This window comes from Protopterus annectens, chromosome 2.part0, assembly GCF_019279795.1.
Source record: "Protopterus annectens isolate FY-2018-M chromosome 2.part0, PAN1.0, whole genome shotgun sequence".
In the NCBI taxonomy this organism is placed as follows: domain Eukaryota; kingdom Metazoa; phylum Chordata; order Ceratodontiformes; family Protopteridae; genus Protopterus; species Protopterus annectens.
The window spans coordinates 1858205495-1858231713 of record NC_056728.1 but is presented as its reverse complement, the minus strand read 5'-3'; positions in this window follow the sequence as shown (position 1 = coordinate 1858231713).

The following is a 26219-nucleotide window of genomic DNA, read 5'->3' as shown; positions in this document are numbered from 1 at the left end:
TACAGTGGGGGTCTTCACTGTGTGATGTCCAGACAGAGGCACAGCTAAGCAAACAATACATGGCCATACTATCCAGATAGCAAGGGGTCTCAAAAGCCACACACACTCTGGCTAGCCTAACAAATGCCCAGGGTGGATAGCCTAGTATGAACCTATGAACCTATGTAGATACAAATTGCACAGGACATGAAGGATAATCCGAAGGCTTACACAACTGATGGTAGGAGCCATCCTGTGTATTCACAGATATGGACTGAATCACACAAACACCACAAACACACACACATATTGCCAACATACATCCTGACAGGTGCAGTGCAAACCCACACCCCCCATGTATGCAGAATATGTATCCCAGCAGACGGCTGGCTCCTGACATAGCAGATGCTGAGGTAACAGACAACATCTCAAAACAAAACACACAGCAGCAATGGTATGAGATGGTGACCTGGGCGATGTGCAACATGGAGTCTAAGATGAATGGAATGCCACACCACACTACTGCTCAATGCCAGCCGTACCACAGAATATGTACCCAAAGAGCAGTGTACTCAACAGTGGTCCTTCTCAACAAAGGTGTTGCCTGAGTGGATACTGAACAGTACTACCCCAGAATCCTGAGAAGCCCAGATTGCTCAGCTATGGAAAGGAGCAGCATGTACCACAGAAATATGGATGTCGGGGACCTACTGACACCGGACCCAACACAGTGTGGCCCTCTCAAGTGCAGATCATGTCCCTAACCATGTTGGACCCAATTGAAACAGTCATTCAGGTCATTGATGAGGGCAATGTGATCCACACAGTGGATCTGTACCTTGCAAAGGCGTCTATACAATACCCTACATGTTCAGTATAGATAGGCTCACCAGTGTAAATATAAACCCACATGTCAGTAGAGAGGTTGCAAACCAGACCAAGGACAGAACAGACATGGTCAGACCTGCTTCAGCCATGTCAGACTACAAACCAGATATAACTGGCATCCCACAAGGCTTGGACCTGGTATCCCCCTCGTCTGGTATATATGTCCCATAGGTACAGGCAAACATGGAAGGACTGTGTCGTGACATGTTTGCAGAGGACTACAAACCGCTCACCACATATGATCCACCAGCTGACACATGCATCCTACAAAAGGGCCACATACAAACAGACAACTGGTGCCATAGCTATGTCAGCAAGCTAAGTGCAGAAATGTGTATAGTCAACCCCCGTGGATATACAGTAAGTGTCCACCAATTACCACATAGGTGTTAACCCATTATGTAGTTAACATGTAATGAGAGACCTGGGGACACAGGGTGATGGATATCCTGCACTGGACAAACATGTGCTGTAGTGTTTACAGAAACATACCATATACCCACCTAATCATGAAGGATGTCAGATCTACACAAGGTGAGGTCATTGTGGCTCTGCAGTCCTCCTGCATCAGTGGGTCAATCGACTACAATAGCCCCGTGGGATGTACGCAGCAGACACCTCCATCAACTGTAAAGTCCCCAACAGTACCAGATCAGGAGTATCAATCAGCCTACACACATGCCATGTTCTGCATGTGTTGCTGGCATCAATACAAATGCTGCACATAGTACAATCTGAATGGCAGTGAGCTATGCACATGACAGACCTGAACCCCAGCACTGAGTTACATGGGACAGGCTGTACTGTGTGATCCATAACACAGAAGCCACCCCCACCCATGAGTGAACCCTCAGCACAGGCTACCCATAGAGTCACTCATTAACCTTCCACAATAGGAATCCTGATGGGTGGACGGGAGATGGTAGGTTCATCCAGGATATCACTGTCATGTCACAGGTAGACAGAGGCACAGTATACCAACCATTACATTGGTCATGGCAAACTCCACTTACAATGTGTGTGGAAGGACAAACACACTCTCCAACTTGCATTAGCCATGGACTAGGGCACAACGGTAGTGCATGCAATTGTACACCTATGTTGTGGGATACACTCACAATGTTGGGCAAGTCTGGTGTAAGTGGTGCATATCAGAACAGAATGCAACATGGTCAGATGTACCCAACTGGCCCCGACCAGGCTGTTGTGCCCATGATCAGAATGTAAAGCAGTGATAGCAGTAAAGCCCAGGTTACTGTCCACCACAGTCAAAGTACTGACAGCACACTATACAGTACTACAGTGTTAGGTCAGTGTGAAAGGATGTTGACGACTGCATGCAAAGTATCCCATGCAAACACTGCAGGCACAGTATAATCCTGTTGTGTTGACACACAAAGCAGTTGTACAGTAGCTACACAACATGACACACAACCCACAACCATGAACGGGTGATAGTTTGTGAAGTTCACACACATCCACAAATGCGGTGGGCTGCAGAGTCCAACATATGGAATAATCACACTGGGCATGCTCACACACTTTGACAACATGCCATGGGAAGGCTGAACTGGGCATGCTCACACACTTAGTCCAAATCTTGTTTTAGCAGTGGGACACACGTATCTGGTATTGTCATGTGTTATGCCAGGGTCCAACCACAGCACAGCAGTCTGCCCAGTGCACACAGTGACATGACTACAGAGACATACGTGATATAGTGGATCCCTCCCATATTCAAACAGTTTCCATAGATGCAGAGGTTGTCCATACCAGCAGGGAATGCTATGGCAATAAATATATGCAAACAGTCTGTTAGCAACAAATAATGTGCATTTGACAATTAAACATAATGGTGTAGAGGTCAACAATAGGCTGTTTGCCCTAGGGAATGACAGCTTAGCCATAGTGTGCTTGGTGTCCGCTTCCCCACAGGATGCACATTCCCCTTTCCAAACACAGATGATGTCAGCACCCTAGAAGTACAGCAGGAGAAATGTAACTCCCCAATAATCCGAATAGCGCGCTCCGCTAATGCGTCCGTCTCAAGTGTCATGACATAGTTAGATAGGGGTTCAAATCCTGTATGTGCTCAGTGTGTGTGTGTGTGTGTGTGCGTCTGTCTGTGTGTGAGGTTGGTCTGTGTGGGGGAAATGTCCCTTTTGGCAAACAGGAAACCACACCCAGGATGCCCCTCCCCTTTGCTACACACTGCTGATGTCAGCACCCTATAAGTGGAGCATGAGAAAGGAAAACTCCCAGTAATGCGAATAGCGCGCTCCGCTAATGCGTCCGTCTCAAGTGTCATAACATAACTAGGTAGGGGTTTGATTCCTGTGAATGGCAAGTGTGTGTGTTTGTGTGTGGGGGTTAGTGTGTGAGGGAAAAGTCCCTTTTGGAAACTGGGTGAACAGACTACAGGATGCCCCTCCCCTTTGCTACACACTGCTGATGTCAGCACCCTATAAGTAGAGCATGAGATAGGAAAACTCCCAGTAATGCGAATAGCGCGCTCTGCTAATGTGTCCGTCTCAAGTGTCATAACATAACTAGGTAGGGGTTTGATTCCTGTGACTGGCAAGTGTGTGTGTTTGTGTGGGGGGGGTTGTGTGTGAGGGAAAAGTCCCTTTTGGAAACTGGGTGAACAGACTACAGGATGCCCCTCCCCTTTGCTACACACTGCTGATGTCAGCACCCTATAAGTAGAGCATGAGAAAGGGAAACTTCCAGTAATGCGAATAGCGCGCTCTGCTAATGCGTCCGTCTCAAGTGTCATAACATAACTAGGTAGGGGTTTGATTCCTGTGAATGGCAAGTGTGTGTGTTTGTGTGTGTTTGTGTGTGGGGGTTAGTGTGTGAGGGAAAAGTCCCTTTTGGAAACTGGGTGAACAGACTACAGGATGCCCCTCCCCTTTGCTACACACTGCTGATGTCAGCACCCTATAAGTGGAGCATGAGAAAGGAAAACTCCCAGTAATGCGAATAGCGCGCTCCGCTAATGCGTCCGTCTCAAGTGTCATAACATAACTAGGTAGGGGTTTGATTCCTGTGAATGGCAAGTGTGTGTGTTTGTGTGTGGGGGTTAGTGTGTGAGGGAAAAGTCCCTTTTGGAAACTGGGTGAACAGACTACAGGATGCCCCTCCCCTTTGCTACACACTGCTGATGTCAGCACCCTATAAGTAGAGCATGAGACAGGAAAACTCCCAGTAATGCGAATAGCGCGCTCTGCTAATGCGTCCGTCTCAAGTGTCATAACATAACTAGGTAGGGGTTTGATTCCTGTTAATGGCAAGTGTGTGTGTTTGTGTGAGGGGGGTTAGTGTGCAAGGGACGTGCCCCTTTTGGCAAATAGGATAGGACACTACAGGATGCCCATACCCTTTTCTAAATACTGATGATGTCAGCACTCCATAAGTATAGCAGGGGAAGAGAAAACTCCCAGTAATGCAAATAGCGTGCTCAGCTAATGTGCCTGTCTCACGTGTCATAACAGTCAGATAGGGGTTTGAATCCTGCAATTGGCAAGTGTGTGTTTCTGGCTGAGGAGGTTAGTGTGTGTGGGGACAATGTCCCTTTTGGTAACTAGGTGAACAGACTGCAGGATACACAGTCCCCTTCTACACACTGTTCAGCAGACGGCCATGGGCCTGGCACAAGCTGTCTGTTGCTCCGATGCCCCTTTGGTAGATGCCTGTGTCAGCTGGGTAGTCGATTATGTTGTCCAGTTTGCAGTCATCTGCATATCTGGACAGCCACAGTTCATCCGTGTTGGCCTGTACCTCCAATAAATATGTACCAAACAAGAGGGTCCCAGGACTGAGCCTTCTGGGACACATCCTGGAACTGTTATGGGGTGTGGCATGGCTCCAGCAATGCTAAACATGTGTGTTCTGTTCATGAGCCACTGTGCAATCCATCTAGTGACATACGGGCTCATATTCAGGATGGTGAGCTTGCCTAGAATGCCCAAGTGTGGTATTGTTGCCAAGGCGTTTGCAAGGCCCAGGTAGGCTGTGTGAACCACCTTCCCCTCGGCAATGGCCTTGGTGACTGTAGCAAAGGAATCAACCCGGTTACACCTGGTAGTGCTGGTGTGCCTCCAGTAGCCCTGAACCAGGCATCTGTTACTGCACACATATCAATGTTTCCCCTGCAAAGGAGTGTTTTGGGTGCATGCATGTGGAGGATTAGACATCTGGCGTTGTGCAGCATTGCTCTTAGTGTCTTAACCCTTGTGATACCTATGAAGGTGTGCTTGTCATGTGAGCCCTGCCTAACATAGCCACTATGGGGGTAGCAAGAGGCTTTGCCAATATCCGATAGGCCAGGGGTGACAGGTGCAGGCTGTCATTAGCAAAGCAGGTAGTTCAACAGGAGATGGATGTGCGAATGTGTAGTGCCTGTGACTACCTAGCAGTAGCATACATTACTGCTCACGTGGACACATGTCAGGCAGGTCATATGCACTGTGTCACAGTCAATGTACATGTGAACAGGTCAAACAGTAGCAACCTCTCAAGTGGGACACGGCCATACATACAGTAGGCTACACAGATGGCACTAGGAGTCCACAGAAGCCCTATAACTATGCATTGCAGGTGTGATCGGTATTCCAGGGTAATTGCAAGCAAACATGCATGCAAACAAAGGTACAGTGAACAGTGCTCCATGTAGTCCATTGTACAACAAACAAGCTGTACCAGTTCCATAAGGTAACACTGCACATATGCAGGCGCTATGCACATGTACATGGAAACACACTGGTCAGATGGCCAGGGTCCAGTCTCAGTGCACACAAGTGTACGGAACATGCATGTACTGTCAGGATGTACAGAAAATGGATATGAAGCCATGTGCCCGTACCTGCAGTAATACACATGTCAAATAACAGACACCGATCCTTCTCACAGTGGTGCCATACTTAGTAGGATGTATGCTCCCTGGCTTGCCAGCACAGTATCCCTGACATGTATGGGGACTCTCCCTCCCGTGACAGTTTGTTATGTGTGTTGGGGCTGTCTAGTATGGTAGGAGGTGTGTGCATGCAGTGCTAGTGTGCACCTATGTGTCCTGTACCACTTGTGTAGTTATGCACACATATCAACGTCCTCACACATCTGCATTGCAGAGTCTAGTGTGGCCAACATGCCACTTGCAATTTACATGTCCATCATTGTGTGCTACTACAGTCATTACCCATCCCTGTGCTACCTATGTATGTAGGCTGCTGTTGACATCATTACCACTAGTATGCCAACATGTGCAGATGATACACTATGTTACTTACCATGGGTGTAGACAACAGGACATGACAATCACACAAATACTGCATCAGGCATGCTGTGATATACCCACAATGAAATCAGCACACAGTACTGTACAACACATGATACTATTACTACACATCTATGTGGTCACCCTGTGCATCAGTAACATGTTAACCTGTACCTGCACAGTTGTTACAGACTGCAGGAGGTGGCACAGTTTCATCATATGCACAGGGTGTGAACCTGGTATGCCTGGGTCAGCCACCCATACCACCAATTGACATGTATGTGTATGTGTGTTGGTGAGGGACAGCAGTAGAAGGTGGGGCAGTGTTGCTGCAGTGTGTGTGTATCGCGTTAGCCCTAGGTGTTGTTATATTGCATGTGTGTATGGATGCACACAGTTCCACCTCATGGCTGCCATTTACTGGTGTTTGTGGACAGCCACAGACTGTACCTGCCAGGCCATACAGATCAGTGTCTCTGGGCACGGACACGGTACCTGTGCCTTGCAGGGTGCTACGGACCGTATCCGGGACCAACCCAGACTGGGTACTGTCATCGGAAGCAGGTGTTCGCTGACTGGACACAGAGCCCTGTCGGCCCTGGCCAGAGCCACGTGCACGTGGTCTCCTGGGGCGGTCTGATGACAGCACAGAACCAGCATTGCTGGGGCTGCTGCTGGCACTACCGGCGCGCCCTTTTGCCGCCCACGCCGACTGCCAGCTGCTGCTGTTGCTGGCATACGGCCACGTCGACGACGCAACCGCCCACCATCACCCTGGCTCATGGGCATGTAGTTGTTGAGACGGTCTAATATGTCCCCACAACGTCTGTCTACGACGTTGGTGAAATCACGGATGGCGGCCGCAATGTCACGCATACCGTCGGTCATGGCTGTGCGACATGCTGTCAGCTCCCTCAGACCCTGTCTGGTGTACCGTTCCATACGTGACTGTGCCTGCATGACAGTCCGAACATAGCTGAGGTTGTAAGTCCTCTGTGGGCACGTCTGCCAGGGGCAGTACGCCCATGGATGCTCCCACGAGAACCCCTGGACAACTGTCTGTGTGGTACCATGTGTGGGCCATGCCCATGGCTGCTGTGTGGGGAAGCATGTGCCGCAGGTACCACACTACCCTGGTCGATGCCCACTGTATGCTGTCCATCACCTAGGGACAGTGGTGACAAGGGGTGTAATGGCAGGATAACTGTGCGCATGGATGGTGTTGACAGCTGTGTACTGTCAATTGGCTGACCAATGGCGGACCCTGGCATACCGTCCTGTGCCACTACAACAATGTCATCAGTGGCAGTACCCACGGCACCTGACTCAGTTTCCCTGCTAGATAACACCAGAGCAGCGACAGAACCTGTGGGGAGTAAACAGGAAACACAGTTTACAATGTCTTCACACTGCCAGCGATGCACACATGCACACATGCACACATGCACACATGCACAGGTGCACACATGCACACATGCACACATGCACAGGTGCACACATGCACACATGCACACATGCACACATGCACACATGCACACGTGCACACATGCACACATGCACAGGTGCACACATGCACACATGCACACATGCACAGGTGCACACATGCACACATGCACACATGCACACATGCACACATGCACAGGTGCACAGGTGCACACATGCACACATGCACACATGCACACATGCACACTTGCACACATGCACAGGTGCACACATGCACAGGTGCACACATGCACACATGCACACATGCACAGGTGCACACATGCACACATGCACACATGCACAGGTGCACACATGCACACATGCACACATGCACAGGTGCACACATGCACACTTGCACACTTGCACACATGCACACGTGCACACAGTTTCACACAATTGAACAGTACTCAGTATGCGTGATATTGACACACAGACACAGACACACCTACATGCATACAAGGGGCACCACTAAGTGTGCCAAAAGGTACTATTACTAACAACATCTTAACAGGTAAAGTAAATAGACACTCACCAGCATGGATAGGCTGCACTGCAGTGATACCAGAGGGTCCTGCAGACAGGAGGAAACTAATGTTAGTGGGCACAACTGTGCCAATAGTACGGAGTATGATACAGGTCAGGTGAACCACAGTTGCCTTTAAACGGTCTGCAGCTAATATTGCGGATATCACACTTGCACATTTAATACTATGGTTGCAGCTACAAACAAAGGACACACCACACACATGCATTAACTACCAGTGTACACAACAGTCAACTACACATGTGACATATTACCTGCGTTCAGTGTCCTGCTGCTGCGGCTCCAGCCTCCATCATGACACATGTCTGCTGCTGTTGGTGTTGCAGGTGGACTGGAGCCACTACACTCAGGAGCAGTCCCTCCAGTCTGGTGAGTGGGGCATGTGTAGCCACCCCACCACCTGTGGCGACCTGTTGCCTGTGGATATCTGATGCACGCTGACGGACATGTCTAATCAAATCACTGCAGTGATGTCGTACCTGCTCATATGTCCTATTATGCATGCCTATATCATTTACCCGCTGGACAAGGTCCTGCCACAGTGCAGCCCTCACCTGCTGATTCTGGCTGGTGCAGGAAAAGAGTGTTGCATAGTCCCGCACCAGGCTCTGGTGTATCTCCTCATCCTCAGCCACAGAGTATGTTGCATGTCTCGGGTGGGCCATGTACCTGGGAAGAAAGATAACATGGTATCAGCAATCTATGTTGGCAGACCTTGGCACACATAATACACATGCTACTTGACTGTCATAATAACACATATCACACATATGTGGCAGCTGTCTGTCTATTGGTGGATACACATGTAGATGGCCAGGTAGCAGTGCTTTCGCCATCAACTGTTGTACAGTACCTGCCAGGCTACGTGCGACATACTACTGGACAGCAGCAGTCAGAACACTAATTTGAGGTGGAGCACCTCCTCACTCTGTGTGTTTGTGTCTAGGTACTGTATGGCGTACATCGGCAACTACTGTGAGCTGACAACACCCTGCTTGCCCTGGATATACATATCCCACCTCCACCACCAGCACAGATGGCTACAGTGCACAACATTACAGATACAGGCGTTACACTTTGTAACACTGATATGGTATCCTTACAGACCACTGGGCCAGTGTCAGAGACATCACACAATGCTGACCCCTACACAATTGCTTTCTACAGACATCTCCAAGACCACATGGCTCATGCATTCCCATATATGTCCAGGACACTGTCCACAAAGGGACAGCATCCTGTCCGTCGAACCACAGACATATACTGATTGTATCACACTTGATGTAAGCTACTACGAGACAGAGCATCAGTCTCTGAAGGGAGGTATGTCTGAGCAGCACTGGTAAGGATCTATTTCCCATCACACTGACCACATGGGCAATGTTGAGTGGGACATCAAGCGTGATACTGCAGATGACCAGGAGGCCTACCTGACCTATTTAGCGACCTGGTCAGGACCCATCCTCTATGCCCATGGTTAGTACACTACACATATTTCACCTACACCACAGCTAGACCACATTGTGGCGGACAGGGTCAGTGCAGGTGTCACCCCACCTCCCCTGTATTAAGGCATGGGTATCCCTGCTGACCCTAACCCCAAGGACATCACAGTTATCCAGGTGAGAGACACCCACAGGTGAGCAGACTACACGACATGGACGGGACCTGCTGGTATCCCCAGTTGCATGCTACATACCCTCTGACAGGCGCTAAACACACATATACAGGTGCTATGTTACACTACCTGGACTACAGGGTATGTACCTGTACACTGGAGCACAGCACCAGTGGTTCCACTCCATGCAGGAGGCACCTCACCATACCAATACAATACAACACAATACATGACATTGTAATCCGATACTGTGCAATATGCTAATGCCCCCATGTCTACAGCAGCGTACTGTTCTGCTAACCTGACAATTGTGACACATGTGGTGTGATGGTGCCTGCTGCCGACACACAGTGACACAGGGTGACACATATGGCATATTACCTATCTCAGTGACATGCAGCAGGGGTATGTGTGACATGTACACATGGGGAGTCTCGCATCGTAACACTGTGTGGTTTGTTGCAGGGTGTGTCCTGTCAGTGAGTCTGAACCCGTACCTACACATGTGCACTATATTGCAGTGGCACAGACGACACACAGCAGACAGGTGGGTCGTGTATGGTGGCCGGTGGTACACTGCCTGTTGGACATCTATCATGGGTGTGAGCTCCATATGTGCATCTGGGGTGGTAACCTGTACATGGCGGCATCACGTGTACTCTATGGTGGTGACAGTCACTGTGCAATGGTACTGTGTTTGGGTGCATTGTCACCGTGTTGTACATGTCACTGTGTCCTTCTACATATCTGTTGCTGTCGTGTGAGGTCCATACCATGGCATACATTACGTGCTGTGGGAGTACACTGACCTACATGTCCATGCCTGACTGACCATGTGGGTGGACACATACCATGTACAGCTGTTCCAGGGATAGTGTGCCACTGTTACTTTCATTGGGGCCACTATTGTACACATGTCCGACCCTGACCACCCCTGACACATGCAGTGGTGGGCGGACACTCATTATATGGTGGTTACCTGTGTAGGTGGTCTGGACTGTGGTATGATACTCCAGATGTGACACTGCTGTTCACTCCGTGCCTTAGTCCCCAGGCACCAGTTGCAATACATCTGTACACATGTGCCTCACTCCAGCTCTGTATACATCTCTCTCTCTCTCTCTATACATATATCTATGTATTAAGATATGTCTATATGTCTATGTCTGTATACATGTACATATGTGTGTATGCATTTGCACAGATATATATATTGCTGTACATATTCTGCTGTAGATGTGGGGGGGGCACAGAGGTGGTGTGGCGACAGGGGGGCAGGCTGTGTTGCAGGTCAGCATATACAATCATACCTGTAGGTGGTCAGATCAGTCTGTCTATGTATATGTATCTACATATTTCTACCTCTGCATGTGTGCATTACATAGTTATGTCGCTACAACATTCTATCAGCATCTGTCTATGTGGTCCTACATCTCTCTCTCTATGTATGTACACATATGTGGATATCATATGTACACATGTACATATAGGATATCTACACATACATATGTTGACATGACTACATGGCCATATGTTGGACAGGTATGTCAGCATATATGTCTACCTTACTGTATACACACACTAACATACTGCTAAGCATACATAGCTCTGTAATGTAATTAGTACATGGCAGTACAACCTACAATCAGGCGACATATATATGTGCACATAGTTGCCCACACATACAACTGTATGTACAGCCTTCGCTGATAGGTGCTGTCTATCCCTGCCCATTACACATCTTCATATACATATGGATACAGCCCAATAACACATATGGAGGGTTCACAGTATGTACACCTTGATAGTTTTACTTTACAGTACCTGTGTTAGTCACAGCTGTGTCTGCGAATGTCTGTCTCACTGTCCTGCTGCTCTGGTTCACTGTTGCAGCTTCCAGGTAGCTGTTGCTGTGATTGCTGTCTGTCAGCTTATTCGCAGTATGGTTCTGGTTGTCCCTTTCTCCCTCTCTCTCTCTCTCTCTCTCTCACTCTGTCTCTCTGTCTCTCTGTCTTTCTCCAGGTGCAATGTAATTATTGCATGCGTGGACATGGACTACAGCATACTTTTGTAGGTATCTGCATATGCCCATGTGATGGCCTCTGCACCAATTGTTAGCCAGCATTTGCTAATTGCATGCAGCCTGTTGTGTACTGATTGCAGTTCTCACTGTGATTGCAGAACTGTGCTATATAAGGGTGTGTGGAATAGGCGTAGCCCTTTCAGATGTTAATGGCAGGGACCATGCTGTTATGCTGTGGACAACATTCTGTGAGTGTTAAGGTTGGTATCTCTAATTGTACTCTGTGGGTTGTGGGTTAACATTCCTCCATTCATTTCTCCAGTTTCCTGTACTGACTGTGTATGTACACTAACAACTACTACTATTGTTGATGTGTGCATGTGTGTGTGTGTGTGTTTTCCTTTCACCTTTGCTTGCATTCTGTTGCTACGTCTTCGATAGTTGCCCTTCACTATCAGTACTGGTGTGCCTGCTAGGTGTCTTGACTGTTGTGTGCTGCTGTAGCTTTCCTATTTCCCATGTACATTCACAGCCTGGAATGCTTGCTATATCTGCTAGGGTGTTACAGCATGCAGTGTGGTCTGGCCATGGTGTGGGCCTTGACATCTATTAGCATATGTGGGTATGCTGCTGAGCAGGCCCCAGAGGCTTTCAGGTTCACCGGTTATGTGCCTCATGGAATGGTACATATCAGTGGTGTGCACCCATTAATATGTCTGGTATGCTGCAGGTGTGACTGTGGGTTAGCATGAGCATGGGTATTGCTACACCTTTTCTGCCATGCAGTGGTGAATACTTTCGGAACCCATAGTTGCCATTGCATGTGTTACACCTTTCTGCCTACTGTTTGTACATTTCACATGTGGTCTGTGGGGCATCCCTGTACGACATTCACTGTTGCTATGTCTAGGGTCTTAGCTATTCAAATATGGTGGTATTGTACCCGTCATGTGTACAGATATTTGCAGGCTGTCCACATGTCTGCCTGGAAGTTTGGTCATTATCTCATGCACACCTTTATCTGGCAGGTCATTCTGGCCTCAAGTCAGGATATGGTGACAAACATTCAAGTTCAGACTGCATACCCTTCCAAACATCCCACAAGGTGTAGACCCTGTTACTTTCTGAACTGTCTGCATTTGTTGTAACTTCATTTGTAATGTGTCCCTGTTTTGGGCCTTTGCTCCACATATGTTATTACTTGGTCCGGATGTGTTCGTGTAAGGGGTTGTGGGGTATGGGCAGTGCTTCTCCTGCTGTGAGTATGTGTGTGTCTTGCAAGGTGCTATGGTGACATTATTACCTACTAGCTTCCAACTAGCATGGCTGTTTCTGTTCACACACTACTGTTATGGAATTCCACCAGTTTTGTTTGTGATTCTAAATGTCATGCTTTGTGTACTACACATCTATATTCCAAAGACATGCATCTGGAGCATTTCTCCCCGGGCCTCCGCTGAGAACAGGCTCTGTGAAACCTAGTCGGACTTTCCCGGTCAACAAATGATAAATAGATAAAATAAAAAAAAAAAAATATTCCCTGTACATTCATTCCTACTGTTAAATGATATATTTACTTTAGCACAGTGTTTCTATGTAAGAGTCATGGCTTAGTGGTAAGTCATGCAGACTATAGTTGCCAAGGTCCGGGGTTCGGGACTCACAGTGGGATTTTATTTTTCTTTTGAACTGAGTTCAGGACCTGTCAATCAAAGTGACTAAGGCACTTTTAAGCTGTTGTAACCGGGTTAGCGCTGGTTTGCGCGGAGCTCACGATGCGCACTGGCGGTTAGCTCAGCGCACAAGCGCACACCCGAGCTATTTTCTTTGAAAGAAAAGAAAACGGGGAGACAGGAAAGTGGTGAAAAAGGGGTCACAAAGAGGGTAAGACAGTAGGGAAACAAGCTTGGGATGTGCAGGAGGGATGTAGGTAAGGCCCATAGCTGCCCATTTCTTCAGCAGCAACAGCTGTGCATATGTATGTAATTTGGTGTGACATTTGAAACCTTCCACCACTGAGAGAGGTGTCAGGACAACAATAATACCTGTTGTACAGCCAGTTGGAATTGATGGGTTCCATGTCCGGTGGACATGTGTGCGGAATGGGCAGCTATGTATGGGGCGTAATTTTTTTGCGGGTACAGAGTGCCCTTTTTTTTTTTTCAGGTGAGAGTGGTATGTCAGGTGAAGGTAGTCGGTACAGCTGGGGAGGTAGGTTGGGTAGGTTAACAGACAAGACAAACAAGACGCATACAGGGGCGGTGTATGACACGTGTGGGGGTTACACAAATGGCGCGGACGGAGGTTGGGATGTCCAGAGCCCATGAGCCCACAGATGGCAACAGTGGAACTGATATCCCCACCCATAGGCAGTTGCCACTGTTCCTTCACTGCCCAGGGCGGGGCTGTGCTGGGGGCTGTGTAGGCGGGGCAACGGGCAAGCCCGTTAGTTGCGCCACCCGTGCCTCAAGCTGGCGTAGGGGCTCGAGGACAGAGTCCCGAATCTCCCTACGCACCACAGTCCGGACGTTACGGAGGGTGAGTGGTGGATCTCCTCCGGCCACACTTGCAGAGGGGGGGCGAGCCCCGTCCCCTGCAGCGCTTCCACCCGCAGGTGGCACAGGGCCACCGGAGGAGGGTCCGGACTCGGCACTAGTGCCAGGTGCACTCGCCAGCTGAGGTGGGAGAGGTGGGTCCGCCGGAACCCGCCTTCCCTGTCGTTCTATGTTTTGCATTATGTCATTACAGTTTGGGTTAGTGACATATAAAAAACATTCACAGTTAGTTTTAACAGCATGCATTAGTATTCCCATTAACCACACACCCAGTTATTCACACCATTGAACAGCGTGCAAAGCACATGCATAATTTCAACAGTAATACACAGTCCAACAACATGCAGGGTTGGTTGATGGCAACAGGCCATCAGGTGTGGATGTATGAACGGGGCGGATGCATCAACAGACATGCAAATATATATGACCCAACAGGACAGATGTCCAGGGGTGGTAATTGTGATTGCACATACCATTTTCCCGTGGAATGGGTTATAGATGGTTAGAGGGTGGGGTAAATCAGACATATATTATTAACACCTTCAGATACACCCACATATGCTGTACATTTCTAATAGCTACAGTTATATACACACTACTGTTCTGACTACAGTGTCCTATATATTAACTACCTAACCTTGCAGATGGGACTGTTACTGCAACATAAGTCTACATTTTATTGCTGTTCATACACAAGTCATATCGAAATTTGTGCAGATACATCTCCTGTTGACTGTTATTTCTATAACTGTGGACAGGTGTGGATGTTTAGAATATAAAACAGTCATCCTATCTGCATATTTCAGACTGGGAGCAGCATATCCAGATTTTGGTGTACACATTCCACATGCAGCAACACTTTGAACAGATGTTTCTGTTTGGTTTGGGGTCTCACATGCATTTAATTATGTCCTGACTGCAGTATACTTTATTCAGAGGTTATTACTACTGTAGTGCTGTATTCCTGACACTTTCTCACACTCTCTCACTTGCTTTCATTTTACTATTCAAACTGGTACTTCTAGGCTTTATTGACTTGTTTTAACAGAATTATTGCAGTTATTTCCAGCACTCTCACTTCAGTCATGTTTCAGGCTTTCCACATGTATTCATCTCACACAGGTGGATTCCTCCTCTTCTGCAGCTATACTCTACCTGCTGCTGCTGTTTGTGTACTAATTCCTTACAGGCAGTGCAGTTTTATTTACAAATATGTGTTGGACAGTCTCATGATTAGTTTCATCTTACAGGCTGGGAACTGTTGTAATCAGGCAATACTTGCATAAACATTCACACTCTGTGAGTTGCAAATTTAATTCCTTCCTGGATACACTGCACTCTTATGCTAACTGTCATACATTTATACATATTTACAGTTACTAGTTGTGGATTACTGACCTGCCTGGTGGCGCAACCGCACCAGCCTATCAGCATAGGCTCTGCGGTTCGCAGAACGGACACCTGCAGCTGTAATATAAATGAAGTAATATTGGAATACACATCTCCATGATTTCAGGTAGTTTAACTTTCTACAAACATAATTAATTTATACTTACTCAGTGGTGGGGCGTTGGGTGCTTGCCGGGCCTCCTGGATCCAACGGGTCAGTTGGTCCTGCTTACGTCTCTTCAGGTCCGCATGGTGGTGGCGGACCTGCTCACCTGTCCGAGGAATTCCTGTGGCACTGGTGAGTTCATGAGCCAACTTGTCCCACGCCTCAGCCTTGTACGCTCCCCAAAGGACCTGGCCCTGCATGAGTTGGGCCTCATGGTTATGGACTAGGAGCCAGGCCATGTACCTGGACTCCTCAATACCCCACCTCTGCGCTCGGAAGCGACTACCCTCACCTACACCTGACATTCTAACTGCAGGTCTGTTCTACAATCGTTTATGCTGTGTATTCCCGCCTATGGGGCTTATATAGTCCGTTTTTCCCGCACATATCTGTGATTGGCCAGTTTGGAATTGTATCAACTTCAGTAAACCTGCATTGTCATGCTCCAGTTTGTATTCATTCCTATATATGAGCTGATATTGCATTTCTATGACCTGCTGTCATGGCTTAGTGGTTCTGTCCCTTGACTTTGGTGTATAGTATCCTGGGTTCGAACCTGGCCACTGCTTTTTATTTTTCAGGACTGTCTAGACATGTTGAGGGGTGTGTCTGTGTAGAGGCATTTTGGATACGGCTTGCTCAACGTTGCCCGTCGGTTAGCTCGTTTGCGCGGTGCGCACCTCCGCGCAAACGGGGCACACCAGTTTAACACTGATTTGGCTATTGGCACGCATATGCCGCTTAGCTCACTTAGGGGCACATATATTTAGCGTGGTAAACCACTGCTCGCCTACAGGCACTCATTTTGCACCAGTTAAACCTATGCTTATCTACGGCCACATAATATCTGGCAGTTTGTATTAATTATTTGGCTCACATTTATTCAATAGAAATAGGCTATTACATTGCATTTTACATATATTCTGGTTTTATGTGTACATATATGTGTCAGGGACTTGTTTCCTGCTTATTTTGGGGAAAAAAAAAATTAGCGTTGTGGGGGCTCGAACCATGAATTCCTGCTTTGCAGCCAGCATCTCTACCGCTTCGCTATTGCTTCCTGGCTTATTTTGCATATGTAGTTCTTATATGCTTTCCCACTGACTGCTAACTGTAGCTGCGCTACGGCACGCCAGCATAACGGCACTCACGGTTAAACATCTTTACAGTTTAAAAAAAAAATGACATGTACATTTATATTTCTTTTATGTTTAATAGTCTGTAGGGGCATGTGTTGTGTTGTGTTTATTCACATTTGCGTGGGCTCTGTTGTGGGTGTGTACTTTGGACAGTTTTACACTTCTGGGGGCGTGTCCGCTTGCAGGGATCAGCCTACGGACACGCCCCCTACTGTCTTACACGGCCGTGTTCGACTTGGGTGTTATTCAGCATGCTCTCATGAATATGCAGAGCATGCTGACATCACTCAGTTTAACTGCAGCCTCCGTGTAAGAGTTATAACTCTTACACGGAGGCTTCGTGAATCCTGGGGAATGTTTACAGCAACATATGCTATTACGAATAAATGCTATATTCTACACTGTGACCTGGTGTGGACTCTTAACAGTGAGATGGGTTTCTTAAGTTAAAATTTAGACTAAGCTTTATGGCAGTCTCTGGCTGTAATAATTTTGCTTTCCAGAGGTCTGTACTAACATCACCAGAAGTATATTTAACATTTTTGGAACATTGTCTAGTAATTACTCCATTTTTTGTCATTGACAGGCAGTAGTTTACTATTCATTGCTGTACAGTCTACCATTTGCAAAGTTAGCTGCAAGCATTAAAGCTTGGCAAAGTGATAGGTATTGTGTGCTAACCACATACCTAGGCGCATGGTAAGTGATTAGGCCAAAGGCTGAGTGCCCTTCCACACTAGGCATGTGCTTATCATAGGAAAATATTTTGCCTGAAGAGCCTTAATGTAGTGAAAAAACAAAATTATTTATTTTTTTCAAATTTTACAGAGTTATTATCATAAAGAAATCATACCAATAAACATGCATGCACATTCCACATTCCATCTGTAGAACATTGAGAATATTAACAGACTAAAGCGTACAGCTGTTGTACTAAAATAAGTTGACATTTATACAAAAAATCAAAGTGGCAGAAAACTGTGATCAACAGCTGATAAGAGCATTGATTTAGATACTCTTAAGTCACATATCAGAATGACAAATGAATGGAGCGTCGTGTTTATGCGCTGATATTAAGAATACCTTTCGGGTTCCTATTAAATGATCGAAGACACATTCTTTCGAATGCATCTTGATCGAACTTGAAAGCACAAAAAGGCAAAATAGCAAAATGGCATATAAGCAAATTCTTTCTCTGGGAAAGAAATCGCTTGGCTGCTTCCATTACTTTGCCGTTTTCATGACTGTAGTGCGATCTCTGAGTTGATATATTTAAGTAGGGAGGTGTAGGGGGCACAGCCCCCCATATCGGGGTGTGTGGGGGCAAAGCCCCCCACTTTATGTAATGTTTTAAAATTTTGTTTTTTGTTTTGTGGAACAGCAAATTTTTTTCCCTTGGAAAAAAATCGCTGTTCTAAGCTTTTGAGATTGTAAGCTTTCGCTTACATGGGTTCGATAAATCATCTTTCACTTTTTTAAGCGTTCGATGATTTAACATAGATCCTAACTTTCTTTTGTCAAAAAGGTACTTCACAAGCTTTTGTTAAACATTATTAAATGCTGCTGCAGTTCTTTTATTTATATATTTTAGCATAATTACTTCTTTTCTGCAGGTTCTAATTACATAATTAACTGCAGAATCTGTATTTCTCATTCATGTAGACACACCTACTATATTTTTTTCTGTTATGTTTTCCTTGCTGCTCGTATAAGTCATAGACTTGTTGATTTATCTTTATTCTACTTCACTCTTTTCTGCTTATATATCTCACTTGCTGCTGTACAGACATTAAACTTCTCAGTAAGTTCTTTTAATTGTAATGAAGTAATTTCACACACTCTTTAGATATCATTCACTGTTTATAATGTTAAATTGGATTCTTCTAGTAATTTTGCCTTAAACCAATGAATCATGCAACTTACCAAAGTCACAATGTTTTTCTCAGTTCTTTTACTGAGAAACAGAAGCATTTATAATTTATAGTTTTTCTCACCTCAAAGTAACTATGAGACTTTTGTCTCATCGCTACAAACTTTCTCTCTTTCTTCCTCCTGAAACACAAATTGCATTAAAATACTTTAAGAGCTTCAAATTCTGTGATATTGCAGACTGTATCACACTAAATCTTGTCAGACTTCTCAGGTATTTCACTTGCACACAGGAGTAAACAGAATTTTTGGATTTACAGTTTCTTACTCAGACAAAGTTGAAGAGAGAGGTTTAAACCACTTGTCAAAGATAAAGGTACTTATGTCTAATGTCACATAATGTCTGTATATTCAGTATGCCCTAAATGAAGAGATAGACACCAGATGTGTGGGGTCATCTCAGCCGGATGTACTTCAGACAGTGCAGTAACCACAGATACCATATCAGATTATAGATGTTTTAAATTATGACACAAGCCACTTAAATCTATAAAAATATTTTGCCATGGGTAATACCAATGCATTATGTAAGTTGCAAGATATGATGATGGCTGTGCTAGGGGTATCTAGAGCCTGGAATATATCACATCTGAGGTTTTTGAGGATACTGAATAATTACCACAATTGCTACCTAGTCTCTCAACAATGTTCTGCACTTTGAATGTATTGCTATGAAATGGATCTGAAGGAAAGAGACAGAAGACTGTCAATATGCTTTCTTGGAGATGGAGAAAACAAACGTGTGGCAAAAGGCTTATGTACATCACTGTATCTTTGCCTGTAGGATTGACATGTGAGACATCAGCATCTGAAATCAGCACTGTTCTGGTGCATGAACTTCAGGATGGTGCAGAGAGAGATACCTTGCATTTACCTTTATAGTAACTGACCAGAGATGAATGTCACTGTACTCAGATTGAGAGGGAAACAGCCTGGGCTGGTGAGTGAAGGCATTCAACAAATATTAGTTTGGAAACAGATAAATTGGGATTACTGATCATCAAACCCTTACTTAGCTATGTTCAGCTACAGAAAAGTGGTATGTGTGATGCATGCAGGACAGTTGCAAAGCTAGACCCTGTTTTAGTAGGGGAAGGGTATTGATATGGATCTAGTTCTATTGAACGAATATTCAATAGTCCGAATCTACAATCACTGAACACACTTTAACGAAAGCGCTTTCACCAAAAATGCGCTTGCGTTAAAGTGTGTTAAAAAATACATTTATGTTTTTGCAGGGGGGCAAGCCCCCCTGCACCCCCACCCACCCTACTTTAATATTCTCACTCTGAGGTCGCACAACAGTGGGGAAAAGGGAATTTTCCCTTATCCCCATTGTAGTGCGATCTCCGCAACAGGCATACTTATGCGAAAGTGCTTCTTCGGTGAAAAGCACTTTCGCGCAAGTATGCCCAGCCGAATCTGTTTCGGTGATGTTGCCATTCGGGGATACATATGGATATCATTGATATGGTATTGACTTCAAGGGAACCATATAATATAGAAATGCAGACAGACTCTCAAGCATACTTTGCTAAAAAAGATGTACCTAATGGATTTATACTATGCAGTACTGGACAGGTACCCATGGTGAATGCTGATATACAAACAGCATTCACCATGGTGAATGCTGATATACAAACAGACGTTAGGAATAATGCAGTTTTGTTTCAAGTATATAGAGTAATGGTAACTTAATGATCTAATATTAATAGCTGGATATAGCCTGCCTTTGTTGTTAGGAAGGTGCAGTGATAAGATTGCCAAAGAGCCTTGCTGTGTACTTGTGGAGTGGGGATTCGATCCATGCAGCTCTCCATAACCCTAGATATGATTCATGAGAGGCATCGAGAATCTGCTGAGATGAAATTCATTTCCAGAGTTTTGTAAGTCTGTCTACTAATGAAGATAAAACTGAAGACACTGCTAGAAGCAGCACAGCACTATATGTTAAAGGAAGATACAAAATCCTTCGGCACCTCCATTCTTACATTCCTGGCTATGACCATCTGCACCATGATTACGTTATGTTAAAGGAGGATACAAAATCCTTCAGCACCTCCATTCTTACATTCCTGGCTATGACCATCTGCACCATGATTACGTTATATTAAAGGAGGATACAAAATCCTTCGGCACCTCCATTCTTACATTCCTGGCTATGACCATCTGCACCATGATTACGTTATGTTAAAGGAGGATACAAAATCCTTCGGCACCTCCATTCTTACATTCCTGGCTATGACCATCTGCACCATGATTACATTATGTTAAAGGAGGATACAAAATCCTTCAGCACCTCCATTCTTACATTCCTGGCTATGACCATCTGCACCATGATTACGTTATATTAAAGGAGGATACAAAATCCTTCGGCACCTCCATTCTTACATTCCTGGCTATGACCATCTGCACCATGATTACGTTATATTAAAGGAGGATACAAAATCCTTCGGCACCTCCATTCTTACATTCCTGGCTATGACCATCTGCAGCATGATTACGTTATGTTAAAGGAGGATACAAAATCCTTCGGCACCTCCATTCTTACATTCCTGGCTATGACCATCTGCACCATGATTACATTTTTAAACTGATTCTGGATGCCCACTGAGGACAATGTACACAAGAAGATGTCTGCCTTTACTGATAGTGAGAGTAATTAACATTTTTTGTTTAGAAATTCAAAATGTTTATGAAAAATCATTGCACTGCATCTCATCAGCCAGTTACAAATGGGCTGGTTGATTGACTTATGCAGATATATTTAATAAGTTTGTAGAAGCTTTGAGCCTTGACAGAATTATTGCATAAGTCAGACAAGTTTCTGTTGTTTTATTATAATACTACAAAAGAAACCACCGCTGTTACAAGTAATGTTATCTTTGATCAGAAGCTTATACACTGGCTGAATTTATTGAATTCAAATATGTTCAGAGGAGTAAATGATACATTTTCAGCATATGAATGACAGATGGTAAGATGATTTACAGAAGTGCAGCATGTGTTTATTAGAGACTATATAACATATAAATGGAGAGTACTCCATGCTGTTTTAAACTTATTATATACATAGTTGATATGGGACATTTTACACAGATGAGAAGGACGTGTAGACTATTTAAAAAATTATCTCCAAACAATATGGTCTAACCAGGGGCTAGATAGTTAAGTTTTCGTAAGTCAGTGGCTGAAAATGACAGTATGACAGAACTGATAATTGTTAACCATCCAGTCTAAATCCAGGTACATGTAACCCACCTCAGTATTGGCTTCCAACCACACCTGTAAACTATAAAAGAAGAAGATGAAATTGTCAACAGCATTATTAGAGACAGATGGCTGACCAGATTCACACCTCAAGAAGGATGGCAGAATAGTTCTCTGACTATGACTCACCACAGATAGAGGTGACAACAATCTTTATAATCCAATAAGGATATCAGGTAAATTTTCCACTATAAGTTGGACTGCAAGCCAGATTATTGACTAGGTGGTGATAAGCATAAGAAATTAAGTACCCCACAGCATTAGACCAAGGCATTGATGCTGCAGCACCATTAGCATATGGTGCCCTAAAAGACATATACAGGCCACTGTTGTAAGTCTTGTGGGTACAGAGATGTGATTGTCAGCAGAGGCTAAGTCTCTAGAAGACAGTGTATATGTGACCAAGAAGCTTTACTCTTGTGGTAAAATGTATATCAAAAGTTATTATTACTAACAATTTAATACTACTTATCATGCCTATATGCTCATCCAGGAACCAAAGTTAGGCTTATATGGAACTGATAAACTGAGGTTTAATGATGTTGCTGCAAAAATATAACGAACCAACTAAAGAATGCCAACCCAGCTACATACCTAGTGCAAAGGTTGGTACCCAAGATTATTTTTGCCAACCTAGCTAGTTAAGTATTACCCTTTGAGGAACTTATGTGTGGTGTGTATGCAATACATTAAGCAATAATCTGCTGCTAATGCACATACCATTCTCTTTCCCTAGGCTATGTTAAAGGTTGAGATTGTTATGCAAACTAATCAATGTATGTACAGAGCAAATATGTATGTACATGTACTGACAAAGCATGCCAGTTGACAAGTTAAGTGAAATTTAAAGACATCTGAGCGTTGTGTTAGACTCAGTGTGTTTATTAATGTTTATATAGCTTTATATACTAGGGCAGATACACACCAACCACTATTATTCCCTTTTCTTCCTTTAGCAGCTGGTAGTTTTGGAGTATTTACAGTCATTTGAATATTTTCTTTAATGCTTGCACAGACGAAAGATTAAAAGTATTCCAAACATAGAGAAAAGGGTTAAAATGTACATTCTAGATGATAGCAGAAAAGCATGCGGTACCTATTCTATTTGACAAGTTACAGCATAAGGGGCTATCAAAAGTGATTGGTTGGATGGTTATAAAATGAATAATCAAAACATAACAGAGCAGTTTTGATATGTCTAATCTTACCCTGCTTTGCTCCAGAACAGCTTTCACTTTCTCACTCTTGGTGTCTCTGTCCTGCAGACTTTTTAAGTCATTTAGCTACTCTGAACCGTAATTATTTTAAACATTTTTATGGTCTTATGACACATGTTATAATTTGGTTAATTTATAGCAATTAGGAGCCAGACTAACTTCCATCTTGCCTGCCTAAGCAGAAGTTAAGCCAACATTCTTGTAATATAATGCAAATAGTGATCCAAGAAAACGTTCCAGAATGTGGAGATGATGAATGTTCTTATGTTGAGATAATAGACAAGATGAAAAACTGCACTTGTTAGTGAGGGAATATCACACCAGGTGCAAGCTATACATTAGAGTTGCAGTTATTACCTTCCATAAGACAGTGATAAGATACCATACAATAATATCTCACACAGAAGAATAAACTGTAACAACAGCTGGGAATCATATAACTTGTAATTAACATTTATCCAAGTTGTGAAGAAAAGTATGACTTGTTGCATTCAAATGTAAAGAAAATGCAGTTTTTCATTTTTCTTTTTGTGAGTCAAAATACTACTGAAAGATACAGCATTCGGGATTATGTAAAGTAAATTTGTGACATTCATCCATTCATTTTTCCAATTACCTGTTTAATCCAGTTTAGTTTCATACGAGAACCATAGCTTATCACACAATTCATTGGGTACATGGTACATAAACTAGATTTGGATGGTGCTGTAGCTCTTCATAAGATGATCGTTCATGTGCACACATGTCACACACATACACACACACACACACACACACACACACACACACACACACACACACACACACACACACACACACACACACACACATCACACTTGCCATACTTACACATGCATTCCACTGGTTCACCTATGGTATGCCTTTAGGTAATGAAGAAAACTGAAGCACCCAGTAGAAGCCCATATGGAAAGAGAGGGGGATGTGCAGATTGTAAAGAAAGCACACTGAGAACTGATGTATGTCACTATACTACTTATTGTTTCTTCATGTTCTCATTAATTAGTTGCATAGGGTCTCTATAAGTGTGTGCTGTTTGCTCATGATACATTTGCTCAAAAACAAAAACAAATGTAAAATAAATAATAAATAAATAAATAAATTAAAAGTCAAGAGCTCTAAGTCCCACTAACTCAATTTGCCATACCTACTTAGCCCTCCCATAACCATATCCTACAAAACTGTGAAGCCCTATCAGAACTCTAACCCTAATCCTAAAACACACTTCTCACTCCCTAACCCTAAAAGTCCCCACCCTTTCTGTAACCCTAATCCCCTCTTCTCTCCTAGTCGTCAGATTCCCTTCCCATTCCCTAAGCCTAAAATCTCATTCTTACTCATTTACCCTAAAACTCCGTCATCTCTGTAAATCTAATCCCCCTGCTGTCTAGCCCTAACTCTCCATTCTGGCTTCCTAACTGTAAGACTCCTTTTTTATTCCCTAAACCTAAAGTTCCAGTCTCACTCCCTAACCCTAAGACTCTCTTCCTGCTCCCTAAAACTAAAATCTCATTCTTGCTCCCTAACACTTGCTCCCTAACCCTAAAATTGCCTTCCCACTTCCTTAACCTAAAATCTCCCTTCCACTCCCTAAACCTAAAGAGCCCCTTCCTGATGGTAGCCCTAATCTACACATCCATTTCCATCCATGTCCTCACTACAGATGCCATACTTACCTTACTCGAACACAGATAATGTGTTTGGTAACCTGTAGCAGCTGCTTGCCTGAGCATCTAGTCATATTCAAGCAAGAGGTGAGTGGCAGCCTAAATGAGCTACAAAATGCTCCAGTCTCTGGATATGAGATAGTCTTCGAGTGATTGGGATTTGAGTGTTTGTAGGACACCCACTTACATAGTTACAAAAACTATAGTAGTGGATGTCTTCTCTTCAAAGGGGTTCTGGACAGTATTATCAAACCTGGTTAACACAGTGAATAGATACATCACATTTTTATTTATTTACTTTTGTTGACTGAGATATTTACTTTTGTTTCCAGAGAGCTTCTAAACACTTCCATGCCTGAAATTTTTGAGAACTTTTCATATACTTAAATTTGCCTACTTAAATTTCACTTTTTGAAAATTTCTAACTGTGCTAGAGTAACATTCTTGCATTATTTCCTGTGTCTTGCACTTTAAATCACTTTAAAAATGCCTTTGTAATTAGCAGTGTCTATTTGCTGGTTTCTATATTTTGTGGGCATTCTCTGTTTACTTTAGTTGGATAACACTGTTTCTTTGTGCACCTTTTGCTTTTCCTGTTTGTTTTGCATCAAGAAGGCTTTAAATTGTGTTTTGGGACAGTATAGAGTAATCTGATCTCATTCTGAGCTGGGAGTCACTTTAGATGGTCTTAAGCGTAATCTCCTGATGAGGGCCACTTTGTTTGTTTACTCAGTTTCAGTGCCTGGCTCATTTTCTGAGAGCTACCAACCACTTATCTTCCATGTGTGAGATTTCTGAGAGTTTTGCTGCAATTCCTTGCCATCCTTGGCAGATAAGTACATTTACGTGCTTAAATTTCAACTTTTTGATGTTTTCTAACTGTGCTAGTGGTATACTTTTGCGTTATTTACTGTGTTCTTGCACTTTAAGTCATTTAAAGGTACCTTTGTATTTAGCAGTTTTTGTTTGCTATATCCTTAATTATTTACTGGGTCCTTGCATATTAAATCACCTTTGTAATTATCGCCTGCTATATTTTTTGTATTACTTACTGTGTTCT